The sequence below is a fragment of the Pseudophryne corroboree genome, chromosome 9, assembly GCF_028390025.1.
Source record: "Pseudophryne corroboree isolate aPseCor3 chromosome 9, aPseCor3.hap2, whole genome shotgun sequence".
In the NCBI taxonomy this organism is placed as follows: domain Eukaryota; kingdom Metazoa; phylum Chordata; class Amphibia; order Anura; family Myobatrachidae; genus Pseudophryne; species Pseudophryne corroboree.
The window spans coordinates 360,349,447-360,368,189 of NC_086452.1; the positions used below are offsets into that span (position 1 = coordinate 360,349,447).

The 18,743-nt window shown below is 46.6% G+C and overlaps 1 protein-coding gene across 10 annotated transcripts in view; it reads right to left on the minus strand.

The window, feature by feature from the left end:
• The window catches only part of ENTHD1 (ENTH domain containing 1), a 284,474-nt gene extending 266,036 nt beyond the window's left edge, over positions 1-18,438 (minus strand). For 7 of the 10 annotated variants that reach the window (XM_063938823.1, XM_063938824.1, XM_063938822.1 and 4 more), the window contains exon 1: positions 18,118-18,438. The gene's annotated coding sequence lies outside the window, so the exon portion shown is untranslated. Of the gene's footprint in view, positions 1-17,552; positions 17,691-18,105 lie in introns of those variants that run through there. The other 3 variants (XM_063938818.1, XM_063938817.1, XM_063938816.1) reach the window with 3 other exon arrangements.
• Between the last annotated feature and the right edge of the window lie 305 nt (positions 18,439-18,743).

The window sequence follows — 18,743 nt, forward strand, 5'->3', positions numbered from 1 at the left end:
CCGTCCATAATTGTATACTAGTATCCAATCCATCCATCTCCATTGTTTACCTGAGGTGCCTTTTAGTTGTGCCTATTAAAATATGGAGAACAAAAATGTTGAGGTTCCAAAATTAGGGAAAGATCAAGATCCACTTCCACCTCGTGCTGAAGCTGCTGCCACTAGTCATGGCCGAGACGATGAAATGCCAGCAACGTCGTCTGCCAAGGCCGATGCCCAATGTCATAGTACAGAGCATGTCAAATCCAAAACACCAAATATCAGTAAAAAGCCTCTTTTTTTCTTTGCGTCATGTGCTGTTTGGGGAGGGTTTTTTGGAAGGGACATCCTGCGTGACACTGCAGTGCCACTCCTAGATGGGCCCGGTGTTTGTGTCGGCCACTAGGGTCGCTAATCTTACTCACACAGCTACCTCATTGCGCCTCTTTTTTTCTTTGCGTCATGTGCTGTTTGGGGAGGGTTTTTTGGAAGGGACATCCTGCGTGACACTGCAGTGCCACTCCTAGATGGGCCCGGTGTTTGTGTCGGCCACTAGGGTCGCTTATCTTACTCACACAGCGACCTCGGTGCAAATTTTAGGACTAAAAATAATATTGTGAGGTGTGAGGTATTCAGAATAGACTGAAAATGAGTGTAAATTATGGTTTTTGAGGTTAATAATACTTTGGGATCAAAATGACCCCCAAATTCTATGATTTAAGCTGTTTTTTAGTGTTTTTTGAAAAAAACACCCGAATCCAAAACACACCCGAATCCGACAAAAAAAATTCGGTGAGGTTTTGCCAAAACGCGGTCGAACCCAAAACACGGCCGCGGAACCGAACCCAAAACCAAAACACAAAACCCGAAAAATTTCAGGCGCTCATCTCTAGTTTCCAGTCTCCTATCAGCTGGATCCCTGAGGGCGGCCGTATCAGGAGACGGTAACGCCACTTGTTTTGATAAGCGTGTGAGCGCCTTATCCACCCTAGGGGGTGTTTCCCAGCGCGCCCTAACCTCTGGCGGGAAAGGGTATAATGCTAATAACTTTTTAGAAATTAGCATTTTTCTATCTGGGTTAACCCACGCTTCATCACATACATCATTTAATTCCTCTGATTCAGGAAAAACTACAGGTAGTTTTTTCACCCCCCACATAATACCCCTTTTTGTGGTACTAGCAGTATCAGAGATATGCAAAGCCTCCTTCATTGCCGTGATCATATAACGTGTGGCCCTACTTGAAAATACGTTTGTTTCATCACCGTCGACACTAGATTCAGTGTCTGTGTCTAGGTCTGTGTCGACCGACTGAGGTAAAGGGCGCTTTACAGCCCCTGACGGTGTCTGAGACGCCTGGGCAGGTACTAACTGGTTTGCCGGCCGTCTCATGTCGTCAACTGATTTTTGTAATGTGCTGACATTATCACGTAATTCCATAAACAAAGCCATCCATTCCGGTGTCGACTCCCTGGGGGGTGACATCACCATTATCGGCAATTGCTCTGCCTCCACACCAACATCGTCCTCATACATGTCGACACACACGTACCGACACACAGCAGACACACAGGGAATGCTCTTATCGAAGACAGGACCCCACTAGCCCTTTGGGGAGACAGAGGGAGAGTTTGCCAGCACACACCCAAGCGCTATAATATATATGGGAACAACCTTATATAAGTGTTGTTCTTTATAGCAGCTTAAATATATCAAAATATCGCCCAAAAAATGCCCCCCCTCTCTGTTTTACCCTGTTTCTGTAGTGCAGTGCAGGGGAGAGTCCTGGGAGCCTTCCTCACAGCGGAGCTGAGCAGGAAAATGGCGCTGTGTGCTGAGGAGAATAAGCCCCGCCCCCTATTTCGGCGGGCTTTTCTCCCGTAGTTTTAGATAACTGGCATGGGTTAAATACATACATATAGCCTCAATGGCTATATGTGATGTATTCTTTTGCCATAAAGGTATTAAATATTGCTGCCCAGGGCGCCCCCAGCAGCGCCCTGCACCCTCCGTGACCGCTTGGTGTGAAGTGTGTGACAACAATGGCGCACAGCTGCAGTGCTGTGCGCTACCTTCATGAAGACTGAAGAGCCTTCTGCCGCCTGTTTCCGGACCTTCAATCTTCAGCATCTGTAAGGGGGGTCGGCGGCGCGGCTCCGGGACGAACCCCAGGGTGAGACCTGTGTTCCGACTCCCTCTGGAGCTAATGGTGTCCAGTAGCCTAAGAATCCAATCCATCCTGCACGCAGGTGAGTTGAAATTCTCTCCCCTAAGTCCCTCGATGCAGTGAGCCTGTTGCCAGCAGGACTCACTGAAAATAAAAAACCTAAAAACTTTTTCTAAGCAGCTCTTTAGGAGAGCCACCTAGATTGCACCCTGCTCGGACGGGCACAAAAACCTAACTAAGGCTTGGAGGAGGGTCATAGGGGGAGGAGCCAGTACACACCACCTAATCCTAAAGCTTTATTTTTGTGCCCTGTCTCCTGCGGAGCCGCTATTCCCCATGGTCCTGACGGAGTCCCCAGCATCCACTTAGGACGTTAGAGAAAATCCCATATCCAAAATACCTCTGGTCCCAAGCATTTTGGATAAGGGAGACTCAACCTGTATTATATTTCCTTTGTAGATAAGAAAACGTGTGCAGGAGCAATGGCGCCAAGAAGTCAGATGGGGCCTGGTACGGAGATGGGTCATTAGGTCGACCACACTAAGGTCAACAGTCATTATGTCGACCACTATTGGTCGACATGCATTATGTTGACATGGTCACTAGGTCGACATGAACAGGGTCGACATGGAAAAGGTCGACGTGGCTTTTTCTTCTTCTTTTTTTGGGTGTCGTTTTCTTCGTAAAGTGACAGGGAACTCCAATTAGTGCACCATATCCCCTTGCATGGCTCACGTCGCTCGCCATGCTGTGGGCAGGGTGTCTCACTCTGCTACAGCTGCGCTAGGCACAGGTTACTATTCGACCTAGTGACCATGTCGACCTAGTGACCATGTCAACCTAATGCATGTCGACCAATAGTGGCCGACCTAATGACTGTAGACCTAAGTGTGGTCAACCTAATGACCGTATCCCCCTGTTACTGGGAGCATAGCTAAGTGTTTGGAGGCATAGACATACCTTATTGCAAATACTGGGTGTCTCTTTACATGCTTCAGGAGTCGTGGTCACATCATCTTAGGGCAGGGATGGGGAACCTTCGGCCCTCCAGCTGTTGTTGAACTACACATCCCAGCATGCCCTGCAACAGTTTTAGCATTGCCAAATAACAAAACTGTAGCAATGCATGCTGGTATGTGTAGTTCAACAACAGCTGGAGGGCCAAAGGTTCCCCACCCCTATTTAGGGAATTGCTATGTACCCCTGAGAGGCCTGGTCCCATACACACGTATTCACCATGCTCCCTGATGGCGGCCCAATAAAAGTGCAATACTACGCTTTACTATGAAAATGTGTGTGTGTGTGTGTGTGTGTGTGTGTGTGTGTGTGTGTGTGTGTGTGTGTGTGTGTGTGTGTGTGTGTGTGTGTGTGTGTGTGTGTGTGTCAGGGCTAAATAAAGGCCACATGGGCCCAGGGCTAAACATTTTCTAAGGCCTATTGTTAGAAGTGGAGGAGGTGTCACTACTGCTGTGTGGCTGTGACCAGGACCAAGCAAACGTCAGTGACATGTGGTGAGGTGAGGCAGGTGAGGCAGAGCCTTTCCTGTCATACTAACATATATGCCAGAGTTTTGACTGTATAAAGTATATGAAAAATACAAGGAATATATTAGAAATATCTTCTTTGTATTATTCTAATCATTTTTACAGTCAAAACTCTGGAGTAAAAAGTATATGACAGGAGAGACAGTGCCTCCCCTGCCTACCTTTTCCACACATCTCTAATCAAATGTCACCACATTTCTAAAGGCCCATATAGACGGGCCGATGCAGGAGAGATGGGTGCTGAGCGAACCGCTCAGAACACATCTTTCCCGCCGCTCAGCAGAGCGCGATCTGTGCTGAGCGTGCGGGGGGAGACGGGGGGGCGCTCACTTCAACCAGCAGGTAAAGTGAGCGACCCGCTAGATTGGCCTGAATGCAGGCCAATCTAGCAGCAGCGATAACGATGCGCGGGGCTGCGCATCGCTATCGCTGTTAGGGCTACACACGGAGCGATCTTGATGAAAATCTAAGCAATCTAGTCAGATTGCTTAGATTATCGCTCCGTGTGTACCCCCCTTAACAGTGTATACTGTTGCACCTTTGTATAATGCCCACATGAACCATTGGGCTCACATATTGTGTGTAAATCTGGCTCTGGCACTAGCCGGTGCCTCCTGAGCCATTTACCTCACCACACATCCCTGGTAGACATGTACACTCCTACACTAACCATCCCAAAGTCTCGTCATCATCATGCATCATGATACAATGAGCCTAATTTTATTTGGAGGCCGGGGCTGTAGCTCTGTCTCATTGTTATTCTGGAATTTGCATGTGTGCTCTAAGCCCTAGGCTTTTGGAAGAGTACTAGGCACCCTAGGTTATCCAGTACTTCAGACTCTCCTCTAGAGTATGTGCCCCTGGAGAGAGGAGCCAGACAGTGAAAGGGGATATCATCTCAGTGAGCTGTAACAGGATCCGGTCTGAAGATCGTCGGTATCTAGGTCGACAATGTTTAGGTCGACCACTATAGGTCGACAGTCACTAGGTCGACATGGATGGAAGGTCGACAGGGTTTCTAGGTCGACATGTGCTAGGTCGACAGGTCTAAAGGTCGACATGAGTTTTTCTTTTCTTTTTTTCTTTTTTTTAATTTTTTCATGCTTAACGATCCACGTGGACTACGATTGGAACGGTAAAGTGTGCCGAGCGAAGCGGTAGCGGAGCGAAGGCACCATGCCCGAAGCATGGCGAGCGAAGCGAGCCATGCGAGGGGACGCGGTGCTCTAATTTGGGATCCTGGTCACTCTACGAAGAAAACGACACCCAAAAAAAAAATTCCTCATGTCGACCTTTAGACCTGTCGACCTAGAACATGTCGACCTAGAAACCCTGTCGACCTTCCATCCATGTCGACCTAGTGACTGTCGACCTATAGTGGTCGACCTAAACATTGTCGACCTAGATACTGTCGATTTGATGAACCACACCCAGCTGTAACATCACTACAGAACATAAGAAGAGGTCCGGAAGGGGCAATAAACAACATATGTAGACATTTTCTCACCCTGATTGTACATAGCCTATGAGGTGATTTTTGTTTTTTATAGACTCTCGCAAATGATAATTTAAACAACAATTATAAAACTGAGTGCACAGGTAATAGGTGCTGTAGCCCATAGTAACTAGTAGGATTTTGCACACAATTTAGAAGATATAATGGAACTCTGTGTGGTTGCTACAATATGTATTACAACATCTTTTCCCTGTGTATATATCCTTTAGTGGTGCATTTCAACAGAATAATGATATTGTGAAAATTGTGTTTTTAACCAGTGGTAAAATGGGCCTGTGCAAAGCCCTGGTAATATAGTACGTTGAAGAGACAGTAACATTATGTTGATCTAGCACTTCTTTGTGCAAATACTTCTCTTGTGAATGACTATGATAATTTTCAACATATTCATTATCATATTAGCCTCGAAATTAACTACATCATGCTGTTTAAATGTAGAATAACTAAGTCGTGATTTTATACCCCACGCACTGGCAGGAGCCAATGGACTTCTTAATGTAGAAGGCTGCCAACAAGTGGAGCCCTTACATACCAAAACTGAGACAAGCCAGCAACACAACAGTGTGCCTGTGGTTGCAAATACACAACTGTGACCGGGAAATGCCAAGTAGCGGAGTGAAGAAGAGCAGGGTGAGCTGACGCAGATGAGGTGCATAGGCAAGTGCAGGGGGGGTTCTAGTTGCCCAGAAACCCCCTTCCTCTTGGCAAACAGTTCAAATTATGACCACAATAGCAATAGTATGTAAATTGATTACTAGAGCTCAGTTTAAGGGACAGAGTGGAGCTACTGCACATTCCCAGTGGTAGTAGCTTCTTCTACCAAGTTTGCTGTGTGTGTGGATCTGAGCCCTCAATCAGTGCACTGGACAGAAAGTAGCTGCCAAGAATAATAGACAGGTACCTTACCATGAGGTGGGAGAATGTGTGCTTAGAAAGTGCAGTTCTATCTCTACTAGTTCTATTATGTTTTTGTATTTATTTACTATGGGATGTTTAACATTTTCCCGACCAATTATGTTATTTATATTAGTTATATACTAGTTTGATACATCCTATACTATAGACCATCTATAGTGTTAATTATTAATATTGTATTCCATGCTCTATGTTCAGAGTCTGTACTAGGTTCTTCTACTGCTCCTCCAGACTCCTGCACTTGCTCCATTGTTCCGCAAAGTGGGAGACTGTGGACTGCAGGAAATCCCCCTCTGCAGTGACTGCTGCAGAAGCACAAGTTGAGGCTGGGAGCCGCTGAGGCTGGGAGTAAAAAAGCTGTAAAAGGGAGACATCCCGATTCCCTACTGAGCTGCAGAGTATATGAGAACAGTTTAGGAGCTATTAAGGACTGTTTGAAAGATACTGAAAACTGTCACAGAGCCATTGAGAAACTATAAAATAAATGGTGAAAATTACTGACAGATACTGAGAATTGCAGAGAGATACTAAGATCTCCTTTATTTCAAGTACAGGTACACCACCGATAATTCGGCATCCTTGGCCGCACTGTGTCGGATAATCCATTTTGCCAGATTATCGGTGGTATATACAGCTGCATCCCGACGGTTTACCCTCCCACCCCCTAATTCTAGACCTCCTGCAGCCTGACCTCCTCCCACAGCCTAATTTTAGCCCTCCTGCTGCCTAACTCCCCACCACAGCATCAAAACCTCCAGCAGCCTGACACCCTCCCTCGCAGGCTAACTTTACCCTGAAGTCTTTGTTGAGCCCTCCCACAGCCTGAGCCCTTCCATAAGCCTGACTGAACCCTCTCGCGGCCAAACTGCCCCAAAAGCCTAATTCCCCCCTGACGCTTGATGTGTCCAGATTAAAAGAAGTGCCAGACCATCAGGTGTTGTACCTGTACTGTGTAATTCTGACTTGTGCAAGACACATTTTGTGTAAACGGCATCATATTAACCTTGTTTGAGCTACTAGAGAAACAGTGCCTTAGTTGACCAGTGTAAAGAGCGGCAACCATTTTACGTTAATAGAAAGCTGAGTTAAATAGCACCTTGGGACTGAGTTATTGCTACTATGAAGTGCTTCAGATAATTGTGATATATATATATATATATATAATAAGAATTTACTTACCGATAATTCTATTTCTCGTAGTCCGTAGTGGATGCTGGGGACTCCGTAAGGACCATGGGGAATAGCGGCTCCGCAGGAGACTGGGCACAAAAGTAAAGCTTTAGAACTACCTGGTGTGCACTGGCTCCTCCCCCCATGACCCTCCTCCAAGCCTCAGTTAGGATACTGTGCCCAGACGAGCGTACACAATAAGGAAGGATTTTGAATCCCGGGTAAGACTCATACCAGCCACACCAATCACACCGTATAACTTGTGATCTAAACCCAGTTAACAGCATGATAACAGAGGAGCCTCTAGAAAAGATGGCTCACTACAGCAATAACCCGATTTTTTGGTAACAATAACTATGTACCAGTATTGCAGACAATCCGCACTTGGGATGGGCGCCCAGCATCCACTACGGACTACGAGAAATAGAATTATCGGTAAGTAAATTCTTATTTTCTCTAACGTCCTAAGTGGATGCTGGGGACTCCGTAAGGACCATGGGGATTATACCAAAGCTCCCAAACGGGCGGGAGAGTGCGGATGACTCTGCAGCACCAAATGAGAGAACTCCAGGTCCTCCTCAGCCAGGGTATCAAATTTGTAGAATTTTACAAACGTATTTGCTCCTGACCAAGTAGCTGCTCGGCAAAGTTGTAAAGCCGAGACCCCTCGGGCAGCCGCCCAAGATGAGCCCACCTTCCTTGTGGAATGGGCTTTTACAGATTTTGGCTGTGGCAGGCCTGCCACAGAATGTGCAAGCTGAATTGTACTACAAATCCAACGAGCAATAGTCTGCTTAGAAGCAGGAGCACCCAGCTTGTTGGGTGCATACAGAATAAACAACGAGTCAGATTTTCTGACTCCAGCCGTCCTGGAAACCTATATTTCCAGGGCTCTGACAACGTCCAGCAACTTGGAGTCCTCCAAGTCCCTAGTAGCCGCAGGCACCACAATAGGTTGATTCAGGTGAAACGCTGAAAACCACCTTAGGGAGAAACTGAGGACAAGTCCTCAATTCCGCCCTGTCCGAATGGAAAATCAGATGAGGGCTTTTACAGGATAAAGCCGCCAATTCTGACACGCACCTGGCCCAGGCCAGGGCCAACAGCATGACCACTTTCCATGTGAGATATTTTAACTCCACATATTTAAGTGGTTCAAACCAATGTGACTTTTGGAACCCAAAAACTACATTTAGATCCCAAGGTGCCACTGGAGGCACAAAAGGAGGCTGTATATACAGTACCCCTTTCACAAACGTCTGAACTTCAGGGACTGAAGCTAGTTCTTTTTGGAAGAAAATTGACAGGGCCGAAATTTGAACCTTAATGGACCCCCATTTCAGGCCCATAGACACTCCTGTTTGCAGGAAATGTAGGAATCGACCTAGTTGAAAATTCCTCCGTCGGGGCCTTACTGGCCTCGCACCACGCAACATATTTTCGCCAAATGCGGTGATAATGTTTTGCGGTTATATCTTTCCTGGCTTTGATCAGGATAGGGATGACTTCATCCGGAATGCCTTTTTCCTTCAGGATCCGGCGTTCAACCGCCCTGCCGTTAAACGCAGCCGCGGTAAGTCTTGGAACAGACAGGGTCCTTGCTGGAGCAGGTCCCTTCTTAGAGGTAGAGGCCACGGATCCTCCGTGAGCATCTCTTGAAGTTCCGGTTACCAAGTCCTTCTTGGCCAATCCGGAGCCACGAATATAGTGCTTACTCCTCTCCATCTTATAATTCTCAGTACCTTGGTTATGAGAGGCAGAGGAGGGAACACATACACTGACTGGTACACCCACTGTGTTACCAGAGCGTCTACAGCTATTGCCTGAGGGTCCCTTGACCTGGCGCAATACTTGTCGAGTTTTATAAACATGTGGAAGACTTCTGGGTGAAGTCCCCACTCTCCCGGGTGGAGGTCGTGTCTGCTGAGGAAGTCTGCTTCCCAGTTGTCCACTCCCGGAATGAATACTGCTGACAGTGCTATCACATGATTTTCCGCCCAGCGAAGAATCCTTGCAGCTTCTGCCATTGCCCTTCTGCTTCTTGTGTCACCCAGTCTGTTTACGTGGGTGACTGCCGTGATGTTGTCCGAATGGATCAACTCCGGGTGACCTTGAAGCAGAGGTCTTGCTGTGCTTAGAGCATTGTAAATGGCCCTTAGCTTCAGGATATTTATGTGAAGTGATGTCTCCAGGCTTGACCATAAGCTCTGGAAATTCCTTCCCTGTGTGACTGCTCCCCAGCCTCGCAGGCTGGCATCCGTGGTCACCAGGACCCAGTCCTGAATGTGCGGCCCTCTAGAAGATGAGCACTCTGCAACCACCACAGGAGAGACACCCTTGTCCTTGGTGACAGGGTTATCCGCTGATGCATCTGAAGATGCGACCCAGAACATTTGTCCAGCAGGTCCCACTGGAAAGTTCTTGCGTGGAATCTGCCGCATGGGATTGCTTCATAGGAAGCCACCATTTTTCCCAGAACCATCTCATTGATGTACTGAGACTTGGCTCGGTTATAGGAGGTTCCCGACTAGCTCGGATAACTCCCTGACTTTCTCCTCCGGGAGAAACACCTTTTTCTGAACTGTGTCCAGGATCATCCCTAAGAACAGAAGACGAGTCGTCGGAATCAGCTGCGATTTTGGAATATTGAGAATCCAATCGTGCTGCCGCAACACTACCTAAGATAGTGCTACACCGACCTCCAACTGTTCCCTGGATCTTACCCTTATTAGGGAATCGTCCAAGTAAGGGATAACTAAAATTCCCTTCCTTCGAAGGAGTATCATCATTTCGGCCATTACCTTGGTAAAGACCCGGGGTGCCGTGGACCATCCATACGGCAGCGTCTGAAACTGATAGTGACAGTTCTGTACCATAAACCTGAGGTACCCTTGGTGAGAAGGGTAAATTTGGACATGAAGGTAAGCATCCTTGATGTCCCGAGACATCATGTAGTCCTCTTCTTCCAGGTTCGCAATCACTGCTCTGAGTGACTCAATCTTGAATTTGAACCTCTGTATGTAAGTTTTCAAAGATTTTAGATTTAGAATCGGTCTCACCGAGCCGTCCGGCTTCGGTACCACAACAGTGTGGAATAATACCCCGTTCCCTGTTGCAGGAGGGGTACCTTGATTATCACCTGCTGGGAATACAGCTTGTGAATGGCTTCCAAAACTGTCTCCCTGTCAGAAGGAGACATCGGTAAAGCCGACTTTAGGAAACGGCGAGGGGGAGACGTCTCGAATTCCAATTTGTACCCCTGAGATATCACCTGAAGGATCCAGGGGTCTACTTGCGAGTGAGCCCACTGCGCGCTGAAATTCATTGAGACGGGCCCCCACCGTGCCTGATTCTGCTTGTAAAGCCCCAGCGTCATACTGAGGGCTTGGCAGAGGCGGGAGAGGGTTTCTGTTCCTGGGAACTGGCTGATTTCTGCAGCCTTTTGCCTCTCCCTCTGTCACGGGGCAGAAATGAGGAACCTTTTGCCCGCTTGCCCACGAAAAGACTGCGCCTGATAATACAGCGTCTTCTCATGTTGAGAGGCGACCTGGGGTACAAACGTGGATTTCCCAGCTGTTGCCGTGGCCACCAGGTCTGAAAGACCGACCCCAAATAACTCCTCCCCTTAATAAGGCAATACTTCCAAATGCCGTTTGGAATCCGCATCACCTGACCACTGTCGTGTCCATAACCCTCTACTGGTAGAAATGGACAACGCACTTAGACTTGATGCCAGTCGGCAAATATTCCGCTGTGCATCACGCATATATAGAAATGCATCTTTTAAATGCTCTATAGGCAATAATATACTGTCCCTATCTAGGGTATCAATATTTTCAGTCAGGGAATCCGACCACGCCAACCCAGCACTGCACATCCAGGCTGAGGCGATTGCTGGTCGCAGTATAACACCAGTATGTGTGTAAATACCTTTTAGGATGCCCTCCTGCTTTCTATCAGCAGGATCCTTAAGGGCGGCCATCTCAGGAGAGGGTAGAGCCCTTACAAGCGTGTGAGCGCTTTATCCACCCTAGGGGGTGTTTCCCAACGCACCCTAACCTCTGGCGGGAAAGGATATAATGCCAATAACATTTTAGAAATTATCAGTTGTTATCGGGGGAAAACCACGCATCATCACACACCTCATTTAATTTCTCAGATTCAGGAAAACTACAGGTAGTTTTTCCTCACCGAACATAATACCCCTTTTTGGTGGTACTCGTATTATCAGAAATGTGTAAAACATTTTTCATTGCCTCAATCATGTAACGTGTGGCCCTACTGGAAGTCACATTTGTCTCTTCACTGTCGACACTGGAGTCAGTATCCGTGTCGGCATCTATATCTGCCATCTGAGGTAACGGGCGCTTTAGAGCCCCTGACGGCCTATGAGACGTCTGGACAGGCACAAGCTGAGTAGCCGGCTGTCTCATGTCAACCACTGTCTTTTATACAGAGCTGACACTGTTACGTAATTCCTTCCAACAGTTCATCCACTCAGGTGTCGACCCCCTAGGGGGTGACATCACTATTACAGGCAATCTGCTCCGTCTCCACATCATTTTTCTCCTCATACATGTCGACACAAACGTACCGACATACAGCACACACACAGGGAATGCTCTGATAGAGGACAGGACCCCACTAGCCCTTTGGGGAGACAGAGGGAGAGTTTGCCAGCACACACCAGAGCGCTATATATATACAGGGATAACCTTATATAAGTGTTTTTCCCCTTATAGCTGCTGTATCTTTAATACTGCGCGTAATTAGTGCCCCCCCTCTTTTTTTTAACCCTTTCTGTAGTGTAGTGACTGCAGGGGAGAGCCAGGGAGCTTCCCTCCAACGGAGCTGTGAGGGAAAATGGCGCCAGTGTGCTGAGGAGATAGGCTCCGCCCCCTTATCGGCAGCCTTATCTCCCGTTTTTCTATGTATTCTGGCAGGGGTTAAATTCATCCATATTGCCCAGGAGATATATGTGATGCATTTTTTGCCATCCAAGGTGTTTTATTGCGTCTCAGGGCGCCCCCCCCCAGCGCCCTGCACCCTCAGTGACCGGAGTGTGAAGTGTGCTGAGAGCAATGGCGCACAGCTGCAGTGCTGTGCGCTACCTTGTTGAAGACAGGACGTCTTCTGCCGCCGATTTTCCGGACCTCTTCTGTCTTCTGGCTCTGTAAGGGGGCCGGCGGCGCGGCTCTGGGACCCATCCATGGCTGGGCCTGTGATCGTCCCTCTGGAGCTAATGTCCAGTAGCCTAAGAAGCCCAATCCACTCTGCACGCAGGTGAGTTCGCTTCTTCTCCCCTTAGTCCCTCGATGCAGTGAGCCTGTTGCCAGCAGGTCTCACTGAAAATAAAAAACCTAAAACTAAACTTTTCACTAAGCAGCTCAGGAGAGCCACCTAGTGTGCACCCTTCTCGTTCGGGCACAAAAATCTAACTGAGGCTTGGAGGAGGGTCATGGGGGGAGGAGCCAGTGCACACCAGGTAGTTCTAAAGCTTTACTTTTGTGCCCAGTCTCCTGCGGAGCCGCTATTCCCCATGGTCCTTACGGAGTCCCCAGCATCCACTTAGGACGTTAGAGAAATATATATATATATATACACACATACACACACAGTATATATGTAGTAAAACTGTAGTGATTATGCCTTATTATTGGAAATCCAAAGCTATTGCTCCCTGGAATCAGGAAAGAGCAGATGCTAAGCTTATTGCTATTACCTATTGTGGATTACAAATACATGAATGTTATAGGCCATTGATCATATAGCAACAGACTACTCCAATGATAGAACTTTGGGGGTCATTCCGACCCGTTCGCACGCTGCAGTTTGTTGCAGTGGTGAGAACGGGTCGAAGCTGTGCATGCGCGGCGGATGCATTGCACACTTGTGTCGTTGCCCGGCAACAGCCGTCGCCTGGCAGCGACTCCGCCAGCGGAAAAAGTGATCGCAGCGGCGATTGCAAGAAGACTAACAGGCATGGTGAGGCGAACACAGGCGTGTTCAGGTATTTGGAGGGTGGATGTCTGACGTCAATTCCGGGACCTTCATCGCTGGATCTGTCGCACAGGGTAAGTAAGTCTGACCCTTATCTTGTTTTGCAGGAAACTCATTTAGCATAGCAGGGCAGCACAAATGATCGCAGCCCTGCTATGCTAAATTACACTCCCCCATAGGCAGCGTCAAGTTGATCGCACAAGCAGCAAAAAGTTGCTACGTGCGATCAACTCGGAATGAGGGCCTTTGTGTGCACTTTAGAGTAACGTTTTTTGAGATGTTTGCTCTGTGTTTGTATTACTGTATACAGTATCTGTGTGTTTAGATTATAGTGCATCGAGACAATTGAGAAACTGCATTTCCTTATTTATACCAACATAGGTGGAAAAAAGTTATTGCCCATTGCTTGTCAATACTGAAAACTGCTTGCAAACTGCTGTGTTGAAATTGCTAATTTCCTTTTTGTGCTGCAATCTATGATTATATGTTCAGTGATCATTATGAGTGGAAGGGTCTGAAGAGATCGCACACTAGGGGTCATTCCGAGTTGTTCGCTCGTTATTTTTTTGTCGCAACGGAGCGATTAGTCGCTAATGCGCATGCGCAATGTCCGCAGTGCGACTGCGCCAAGTAAATTTGCTATGCAGTTAGGAATTTTACTCACGGCATTATGTGGTTTTTTCTTCGTTCTGGTGATCGTAATGTGATTGACAGAAAGTGGGTGTTTCTGGGCGGAAACTGGCCGTTTTATGGGAGTGTGTGAAAAAACGCTACCGTTTCTGGGAAAAAAACGGGAGTGGCTGGAGAAACGGAGGAGTGTCTGGGCGAACGCTGGGTGTGTTTGTGACGTCAAACCACTAACGGCAAGCACTGAACTGATCGCACTGGCAGAGTAAGTCTCGAGCTACTCAGAAACTGCACAGAGAAGTATTTTCGCAATATTGCGAATCTTTCGTTCGCAATTTTTATAAGCTAAGATTCACTCCCAGTAGGCGGCGGCTTAGCGTGTGCAAAGCTGCTAAAAGCAGCTTGCGAGCGAACAACTCGGAATGACCACCACTGGTAGCTCTTTCCATTAGAAAGAAAATGACAATAGCTACTGGAGAAATGCCTGGAGAAGTTTGGTTTTTAGATCTTGATAACTATCACAATCAAATGTGTGCTGAGGTTCTGACATAAATTCAGGAGATATCTGTGATTTATCCTGTCTTATAGGCTTGATAAATAGGAACTTTATTTAGCAAAAAATCATGAGGAAACTGCTGTTTCCTCATGATAAATAGGGACAAACAGCTTGATAAGATGGCCCTACATACCCTCTGTATATTTTGCTTTGCATTATACAGCTGTTCTATGGAAATAACGGTTAATAAATAGATACTATGCTTACCCATGCATGTTTCATGATTACATTATTGCATATAAAACATAATTAAACTGTAACACATGAATGTTATGTATTCTCCACATAGACAACACGAGCTAAGTTATAGTTCTCCATCTGCCGACACTCTGGACGCAGCAATTACTGTATATGGGTTGAATCACAATCACTTAGGACCTACTGAGGCGTAAAGCCCCTCCAATGATTGGGCAACGGGTGTACTTTAAAGGAAAACCATTCTCAAAGTAAAATTCTTGTAAATATGTAAATGTCAAAGTACTTTAATTACTCTCCCTGGAGGATTGCATCTTAACAGACTGCAAATGTAAATCTGTGACATTTTAGAGATGCAGAGCTTTGTTTTGAAAAAAAAGTCATTATTTAATGTTGTACTTCTTTTACAAACTGTTTAGCTACGTTGGTCATTATAATAACTAGGGTTGGGTTTGACCTCAAAACTTAGGGGCTAATTCAGAGATGTACGCAAAGGAATGGTTAACATATACCTACGGTGTTTACTGAACTGTGCATACGCAGGACCTGTACTGTGCATGTGTAGAGCGAGTCCTGTGTCGTCAAACGCAGTGCCCCCTAAGCCGCAGCCTGCAGTTTGGGTACAGGACGGGGGCAGCAATAGAGAGTGTTCTTGAGAACGGGAGGGTGTTCGCCTCGTTTTTGAGTCATGCCTGGGCCAGCATCTGCGCAGCTTAACTAGGACTAGTTAAACTGCGCAGATGCTGTATAAGAACATTGGTCATCCTATGAAATTTGAGGGTCACTCAGATCATCAGAGTTTATGCAGAGTGATCCGATGCTGCATTTTCAGACATAGCAGTGGATTAGAAGAGAAGCCAGCAGGAGGGTTCTATTTACACAGGACACCTCCTGAGGCTTTAGCATATACATTCAAAGAGGCAGCTGTTGAGCCATCTGCGTCCATTTTGAATCAGGCCCTTAAAGCAGCAGAGCTAAACCCTTTGCAGTTCATGTCAGTGCCGCTTTAAATTTGATGTCAAACCAAACGAGATGCAAGCCACCACTTTGTTAATTTATCCCATGGTGTTTCATATTATAGTGATCAGTTCACTAATATCCCTTCCCAACAAATGCCCCGGCAAATACACTGCTCTGACCAGGGTTTTCAACACAGGTGTAACCCTGGTCCAGAGGCATTATGGGCAGGGAGGTAGGGTGCCATCTGCCTCCACGGGCCAGCAGAATATTGCTTTTTGGGGCCGCAGGCACTGTGCGAATGCACATAGATTGCGGTCAGGGGGCCATGCAGACAGTGCTCCCAGGCCGCTGTGATGATAAGACACACACAGCCTCAGTGTGGTCACAGGGGGCATAGCCATCAGGTCAAAGGCACTGCAAGTCACTGTATAGGAAGTACTGTCCTCAGAGGTTATTATGACCATTAACAGCCCCTTTTAATAAGTACTGTACAGTACTGATTAAAGTACTCCCCTGGGACTAGCCACGCATGGTCTGAGCTCCTCTCCAGGCTGGACCCTCCTCTCTTCCATCCTCCTCTATCCCAGACCCACACTTGTCTACTACGTGTCCATTGGATTGTTCCTGCATCTGGCTCCTGACTTCTCTTCTCCAGTCCTCGGGGTAAATTTACTAAGATGGGAGTTCTATTTAAGATGGGATGTTGCCAATAGCAACCAATCAGATTTCAGGTATTATCTTCTAGAAGGTGCTAGATAAATGAGTAGTAGAATCTGATTGGTTGCCATGGGCAACATCCCATCTTAACTCATGGCATGCTTATAGTAGCATCAGAAGGTGAAGGGAGGGCAGAGAGGAGGGACGGTATAGCAGGGGAAGTAACATTAAAAAAGTCTAAAGTCTGTTTATGTATATATATATATATATATATATATATATAAAAATAATGGATACTCAGTCTCTGTGCAATTAGTCCGAATGCTCCAGAGTTATTTTCTCTCCTCTTTTAACTCCTCCACGTGCAGCTACATCCAGCTCCAGGCCAATGGTGTAATGGGTATTGTTGCTAAGAAGAGTTAGGAGAGCGCACTCATGAGTTAAAAGATAATTATTTTATGTATAAAAATGCAATATTCACGTACATTTCAGTTTACAACGCCCACGGTGTGTAGCCACGCCCAACGCGTTTCAACCAATAGCAGTCCACATCCCCTGACGAAGACCGCTATTGGTTGAAATGCGTTGTGTGGCTACGCACCGTGGGCGTTGTAACATCAGCTGCTGGGTCCAGAGCCAGTGTAGGAGATTCGGCTAGACGGAGCACAGCCGTGACGGTTTTTAAACATTGCCGTGTTTGTCATTTTAAACTGAAATGTACATGGATATTGCATTTTTATACATAAAAGAATTATCTTTTAATTCTTCTTAGTATATATATATATATATATATATATATACGGGGGGTGGGAGGGCGGCAAAGCGGCAGTTGCACACCGGATTGCTCTGTGTGTATTTGTTGCTGATTTTTACATTTTGGCACGTTTAATTTCTGAACTCAGAGGGTCATAAGGACCTGGCCGCTAATGTGGCCCACAGTGCGGAAAACTGCGCATGCGCAGCGGGCCCAAGGACACACACACTGTGATCGCATCGCCGTTGGATGCGAGTAAAATATGATTGAGAGCGGCGGACATTTTTGAGGTCGGGGACGTGGTGTTGGGGTGAACAGGGGTGGGCAGGAACTGGATTCGGGGCGGCTGCGTGACATCACATGCAGCCACTCTGATCAAAAAAATGGCCGCTGACCTCCTGTTCATCTCTGAATAGCCCCCATTGTAAGCTGTATTGTAAAGACTCGCAGAGGCAACACCATCGTAATATTGATGACTCCACATAGGCATTTTTAACATTTGACAATTTTACCTCAGTAACACTTTATGAGAGGAAATGTACCCTTTAAGTAAGTGGTCCGGGGTGAGACGTCGCAGTCCTCCAGCACAGGTGAGACGGCAGTTACTCGCCCCCTCCCCTCAGATACAAGGGGATCGCGCTGGATGACTGCTCAACTGCCAACTGTATCATGCCTGGTACATAAACCGCATACGTGTCCAAATCCATGTAATATGATAGAGATGTGCACACATCTGAATTAAATCATAAGTACTAACTATTTAAGACTTGGGTGTGCACCCCACTTCCAAATGATTGAGAGATACTATTAATAGATATATAGTAGTTAGTCCCTATGGCAACACAAATATTTGGGATGCTTAGACACCCATAGCGCCCACAGACTCGGCTCCTATAAATACATCATAGGCATGTCATATAATAGGTCCACTACATGTGAGTTACCGATTAGTATGACCAGACTGCTTTACAGGCTATTTGGTTTAGAAAGAATACACACATATTACAATCAAATTAAGTCAGAGCAACACAGCCCAGTTGTTCATATAAATACACAAATACACACCTGCAAACATACCTGTATCAGATATATCTATATCCAACAGCTGTTCAGTATAATCTCTGTCTCCTTACTGTCACCTAGCTGACAGCTGCTTCTCCGCCTGTGAGTAACAGATACTCAGGGCACATTTAAACCAATAGAGAGTCTTCTAACATTAGTAAGCAATGCTATTGGGTAGAGAGAGATGACTTTCTATTGGTACTCAGGACGCTGGACTCAGCAGGGGGTGAGGTTGAGCCATTCCGGCCTACTTTTCAGCCTTCCCCTCCATGAGACTGCTGAGGGGACATACAAGGGATGAGTGTGCATGGAGCATAGTGATTCATTCCCATGCCTCACTGCAAAACACAGGATGTGAAGCATGCGCAGTAGCTAAACGATCCACTAGCTCTTAATCAGGCCCACTGTGCACAGACTGACACCAGAAGTATAAATAAGCTTATCTGCGAGCCTTTACATGTCATCTGCATGTTCTTAGGCAAAGTGTACATCTCAACAAGTTCCTAGCTATGAAATAAGGTGATGAGCAGCGTTAGCCTTTTATTATATAGGATTAGTGAACATATTACACTACATTCTGAACTGATTGAGATTTACCTAAAACCAATATTTACATAAATCTCTGATGTCTATTGATCTGC